We start from the raw sequence: 6,511 nt of genomic DNA on the forward strand, positions 1-6,511 counted from the left end.
CAGTAATGGAAGGGCCTTCCCAGGTCTTCCCCAGCCAACTTGTGACTGTGCTCACTCGGGAGCTCCAGGGACGTGAACAAGACAGGGAACTTGACTTATTATTGTCAACTCCTGGTGGACCAGTGACTTGGCGTATGTCTGGAATAGAAGGGGCGGGGAGGCGACCAGAGTCAGCTCTGTGCGCATTAGCACGCGAGAGTCAGGGCTAGGTGATGTAGGAGGGTCAGAAGCCAAAGAAGTGCCTTAGGGGAGAGAGAAAGCTGGGCTCAGCTTGAGCAGATTGGGGCTGGGAGACCTCAGAGACTCCGGAACAGTGGAAGGAACTCTCAGACCTTGAGGTGGGAAGTCCAAGACAGTGTGGGGGCCATGAAGGAAAGTGGCTGCGTCTCAAAGTCCTCCAGTCAGTTCCATTAGGGTACCAGTCATGAATGGCTTCTCTAACCCCCACCTCCTGCTGTGAGGGGATTCTTCATGGCCAAGAGTCCAAGAGTCAGATGCTTTGGTTCTATGGTTGGAGGAGGGCTGGAGGCTGGAAACAGGCTGGTGCAACAGTAAGAGGGAGGACCACTGCAGACCATGCTGGCTAACAGGCTTGACATTTTGATTTAGAATCACCATGGAAATGCACTTCTGCATGCGTCCATGAGGGTGTTTCTACAAAGATTTGCCTGAGGAGGGAAGACCCACACTGAATGTGGGTGGTGCCATCCTGTGGGTTGGGGTCCAAGACTGAATAAATAAGAGAAACGGAGGGCTGTTGATATGGCTCAGTAGTTAAAGAGTGCTGCACGCTCTTCCAGAGGACCCGAGTTCCATTCCTAGCACCCACATAGTGGCTTACAGCTGTCTGTAACTCTCATTCCAGGGGCTCCAGTGCCCTCTTCTGTCCTCTGTGAGCGCCAGGCACACACGTGGTTCACAGACACACATGAAGGCGAAACGCTCATACACAGAAAATAAAGAAGAAACAATAATATTTTCCCCCAGAAAGTCAGTTTTATTTCTAAGAGTCTGTCATTAACTCTTAGTGGGATCAACAGTCACCTGTCACACTTGCCCTGGGTTGCCTGTATAGCCAGCAAACAGAGTCTGGCCATCAGCAGGCCACAACAGAGAGAGATACCCTGGGGCTCTGCCTCGCTGCTGGTTCTGGCAACTTCTCGCTTCAGTTCATCTACAGTGATCTTACCCTCCAAGTCCCAGATCTTGACACGGGAGCCAGTGGCAGCACAGAGCCAGGAGCCATTACAGCTGAAGTACAAGGCATTGATGATGTCCCTGACGTTTGTGTCGCCGCCACCTCTTCATAGCTTGGCCATCCTTGCCTCCAGAGAGAACCATCCTGAGAGGCTGTCGCTCTGTTTAGATAGCCAGTGTGACCAATGGGGTTGCTTGTCAGTTTGCAATTCGCCAAATTCCAAAGCTTGACCAGCTTGTCCCATTCACAGGAGATGACGATAGGGTTGTTGCTCTTTGGGGAGGAGCCAACACCGACTTCTGTATGACTCTCATCCTGGACAGTGTACTTGCCGATGCCCAGAGTATTCCATAGCTTTATGGTCTTATCCTGGGATCCAGAGACTGTCTTCCAGTTGTTCAGTACATCCTTGGCATGGCCTACCAGTTGCCTCATAGCGGGTCCCATTATGAGATCCCAGAGATGTGGTATTCCATTCCAGGAGCCCGTGAGGGTGAACTGGCCATCAGAGGAGATAACAATGTCACTAAGAAAGTGGGAGTGATTTTGCAGAGCATGATGTGGAATGCCATAGCTGCTCTCGTCCCTGGTCGGATTCCATACAATAACCGCCTTGTCTCAAGACACAGAATCATCATGTCTGGGAACTGCAGGGCGGGGACGATTTGTGTTTCCCAGCTGTAACTGGCCCCTGAGGGTCCCATGAAGGGTCATCTACTCAGTCCTGACTGCAGCTCATGAGAGTGTCTCCCCAGAGATGAGGATGGCGCTGGATAGCTCAGGGAGGCAGGTACTGCAGCAGCCGCCACCATGACCCTTTGGAGAAAGAGTGTATAAAAATACTTTATGCTTTCTGAAAAGTCTAAAAAAGAACGTGTGAGCTGAGCACCAGCATTCTCCTGTCCCTACTTCCTGACTGTGACATGATGTGACCAGCTGCTGTGACTTCCTGCCCTGGTGGATTGTGCCCCTTCGAACTGTGGGATGGAATAGACTCTTCCTCCTGGAAGTTGCTTCTTTTCAGGTATTCTGGTCACAGCGGGGAGAGAAGGAGACCTCCCTGGGATGGGCCGTGATGTTCCAGAGGGCTAAGCTGGTTCATTCGGGCTCCCCACCCTCCTGGCACCTCCCACGCTAGGCCTTCATTAAACATGCCCTCTTCAGCTTTCTGAGGAAAGAGACAGTGGCTAGGGTGTGGGCCGGATCCATCTGACCTCTACCTTGGCTACTTGTTTTCCAGATGGCTCAGCGTGGTAGTTTGAATGCTGTGCCCTACGTAAGTCTTGGCATCCAAATGCCCAGTTGGTGGCTGTTTGGGGAACCTTAGGAGGTGTGGCCTTGCTGGAGGAAGTGTGTCCTGGGGGCGGGATTTGATGTTTCAGGTATGATCTCTCTGCTTCTTCCTTGCGGATGGAAATGTGGTCTGTCAGCCGCTGCTCCTAATGCCATGTCTCCCTGCTACCTCTTCTTTCCCATCACCAACTATTATTTCTCTGGAACCACAAGCCCCAAACCAACTCTTCTATGAATTGCGTTGGTCCTGGTGCTCTGTTACCCACACCCCCACATCTTTTTAGATGGCCTCCTTATGTTACCCTCATTGCCCATACTCCTTAACCATGGAACTGCCATGTCTACAGATAACAAACGCTTTTGCTAGTATGTTGCTACTTTTCTGTTGGGTGTTGGGACTATCAGCTAGAAAGCTCTCTCTGGTAACTGGCAACAAAGAGTATCTCTGTCTCTACCCTGCCTTCTCCTTTTCTTCCACTGAGTCATCTTGCTGGCTTTCAGTTGGGTTCTCACGTCATTCTTAGATGACAGGATTCTGACTTCAAATCCAGTTCTGCAGGTGAGACTGCAGCACCACACAAGTCGTCCAGACCCTGTGAGACCGGAAACATCAGGCCTTGGCTCCCTTAGCCTCCGAAGAAGAGCCCTGGATAGGGCAAGCCGTTATAGAAGCATGAAGGGCTAGCCAAGGAGTAGCACCTTACGTACTCACACCCCTCTTCCAGGAAGTACCGCATCCCACCGGGCAGCACGGACTTGTTCCTCCTGATCCAGCACTGGGCTAGCATTTCCAACTGCACCAACCCAGCTTCCACCTCCTACACGAATTCTTTATGTCTGCCTCATAGATCAGGGTCCAGGCCACTGTGGCCCAAGTTGATTATGTCAGTGAATTTTTTTTTACATTTAGTGTACGTGTGTGTGTGTGTGTGTGTGTGTGTGTGTGTTTGTGGAACACGCATGTCTCATTGTGGTCAGAGGACTTGTGGGAGTCATTTTTCTTTTTACATCATATGAGTCCTGCAACTCAAACTCAGGTTGTCGGGTTTGGTAGAAGGTGCCTTTACCCTCTGAGCCATCTCTCTGGGCCTGTTTTTTTTTTTTTTTTTTTTTTTTCTGGAGCTCCTTACACATAGCTGTGGATGACCTTGAATTCCTGCTTCTCCTGCCTCTACCTCTTGAGTCCTGAGACTGCAGGTGTGTCACCACCATGCCTGAATTATGGCATGCCGGGGATTAAACCTCAGACCTCATGTATACTAGGCAAGCGCTTGATCATCTGAGTGTCACTTGAGCCCTGGCAATGCGGTTTTGAGGCGCGGCTGCACTCGCGGCTTGCACACCGTTTGTAGCTGTTTAGGGCTCAGATGGCCAGAGTTTGGTTATTGCACCATAGATGCTAAGTTGGAGGTAGTGAGCTGGTCTTTTGCAGAAGAAGTTTGCTATTTGCCAGTTAGAAAATCGGCAGGTGGAGGGCAGGGACAGGTTTATTTACCTCAATCCCTGTGCAACGTCCTCTGCAGAAGGGAAGATGGACTTCCATAAACGCTTAATTATGGGGAAGCGTCCAAGCTGGAGAGCGGCAATGAAGAGCATCCAGAGGAGACAGTTAAATTACTCAAGAGCAAAAGCAGGTTTCAAGGACTTTAAAAGCCTTCATTTACATACACGGAGTTGATAAGCTAATTACCCAACAATCTTGTCCTAACCAGTAAAGCTGCCCCCTACGGTCTTGTTAGATAACACCTTGTTAACCTGACTGACTTGACGGTCGGTCGTCAAAGTTCAATTTTCTGTAATCGGCACTTGACCCTCCCACCTCCCCCACCTCTCTTGAGTCTGAATTAAACTCTAAATAGACAGGACAGCTAAATCGGAAGGGCCGTGCAAATACTCAACCTCACACCACGGGGATGGTCTTCCTCAGACGGCAAAGGCTGGCTGAGGGCAGCCTGTGTTCACCTGGCAAGCATTGTGGGTAGACTCACTACCCAGGAACCACAGTGTCTCCAGGGCCCAGGACAAGGAGACTTGGAAGAAGTTTAAAACACATTGCTCTCAAAATTAACATTCCTTGCAACTGACCATGACCGACATGAAAGAATGTTTACTTAAAACTCTACTAGGCAAATGGCATTATGCTGATTGCAACCTCACTCCCAGGGTTATTCATAAATTATATTAAGTGAGGGATGTGGTTGCATTTAAAGATGTTTGCCGTGGTTTAGGGGCAGGTCCACTGGAAGAGCCGGAAGGCTTCTTAACCACTGAGTCATCTCTCCCGGCCCTGAAATCCAGATTATCAACCTGATGACAGATGGATGCAGAAGACGACACGCATGTTGGGAGTCCCAAAGCTCATCTAGATTTAGGGACTTTCTTTAAGAACCAGGACACGGTCGTGTCTTACTGTTGCAGATTTTACACACACACGACATTTTTATTTGTTTTGTATCTGTGCCCAGGAGTGGAAGTCAGAGGACGCTTGAGGGAGTTCGTTCTCTTCTTTCACCTTGGGTTGTACTAGGGATGGAACCCAGGTTGGCAAGCTTGGTTGCAGGCACCTCTGTCTGCTGAGCCATCTTGCGGGCCCACACACGCATATGAACTGTGGATGCTTTGTCAGGGGCCTTCTAGGGATTTCTAATGATTTATGTGGAGGGGGAGCTCTAAAATCCAGTTTTTAAAAAAATGTATTTTGATGTGTGTGTGTGTGTGTGTGTGTATGTGTGTGTGTGTGTGTATGTGTGTGTGTGTGTATGTGTGTGTGTGTGTATGCCATACACATGCTGGTGCCCTTCCCTTAGAGGCCAGTAGAGGACACTGGATCCTCTAAAGTCCATGTAATAATAGGTCATTGTCAGTGTGCTGATTTGGATGCTGGAACTCAAACCAGAGTCCCCTGGAAGGACAGAAAGTCCTCTTAGCCACTGACACATTTCTCCAGCCCTTCATCAATTACCAGCCTCCCCCCACTTTTCTCAACAGTACTAACTGTAACAGAATAAGCTCAGAGAAGTATTGTTAGACAGCACTAGGCCACAAGTCCTGGAGCTCAAGGGTAACTATTTGACTGGAGCTTTCAAGATGCTATCTGCTATGGACATACGCTTTGGTTTGCATATGTCCCTGAAGTCTCTGTGTTGAAAACTATCACTAATTTATGTATTAATGGTAAGAGGAAGAAAGGCCTTTGGGAGATAGCTGGGCTAGGCGAGGTCGTAAGGCTGGGGCCTCTGTGACAACGTTAGTCATTATTGACCGAGCCATCTCTCCAGGTCTCTGAAGGACGTTTAATGTAACCAAACCCTTTCCTTCAAACAAGCCAAATTCCACATTTCAGGCTCACTTATCCTGGAACTCTAGGACACTGGCCATTTGACTCACGGGAAATTCAAGAGAGAGCAAAGCTGGCACTAGTGCTTGGTCTTGCTATACGATGCAAGAAGAAGGAAGGTCCTTGGGTGGCCACTGAGCAGACAGATGTTGGCATCGTGCCCCTGGATGTCCCAGTCCCAGAACCGTGAGCCAAATACACTGTCAGTTATGAATCATCCCATCTCAGGCGTGTTACAGCAACAGAAATGGATGAAAAGACATTTTCTCCGTGAACAGTTTCAACAACTGAGAAACAGGCGGGGTGAGGCTGACTTAGATCCTCCTGGGCCCAGGCCCTCGTCCTCTTTCATTTTACAGAGGAGGAAGCCAATAAGAACTTAGGCTGGTCTGTGTCAGACAAGGCCAGGACTGTCTTCTTACTCTGGCTTCTGATTGCAGAGGTGGCAGGTGAGAAGGGGCTTTCCTGTCTGAATATGGTTAGGGAAGAGAGGGGCTGGTTTAGGGTTTGACTTACTCTCGAAGATCTGTGTTGTGTGCAGGTGCATACACATGTGTGTGCGTGTGTGTGCACATGCCTACAGAAGCCAGAAGTCAGCCTCAGGTGTTCTTCAGGAAATGTCTACCTCCTTTCCTCAAAATGGTCTCTTTCCCTTTTATCTGGAACCCCAGGATTAGGCTCGG

At 49.4% G+C, this 6,511-nt stretch overlaps 1 pseudogene; it reads right to left on the reverse strand.

The window, feature by feature from the left end:
* Positions 1 to 1,017: 1,017 nt before the first annotated feature.
* On the reverse strand, positions 1,018 to 3,279 carry LOC121465980 (annotated as a pseudogene).
* Positions 3,280 to 6,511: the final 3,232 nt, after the last annotated feature.

This window comes from Microtus oregoni, unplaced genomic scaffold (assembly GCF_018167655.1).
Source record: "Microtus oregoni isolate MIOR12 unplaced genomic scaffold, Mior012 000032F_ref0000030, whole genome shotgun sequence".
Lineage (NCBI taxonomy): Eukaryota > Metazoa > Chordata > Mammalia > Rodentia > Cricetidae > Microtus > Microtus oregoni.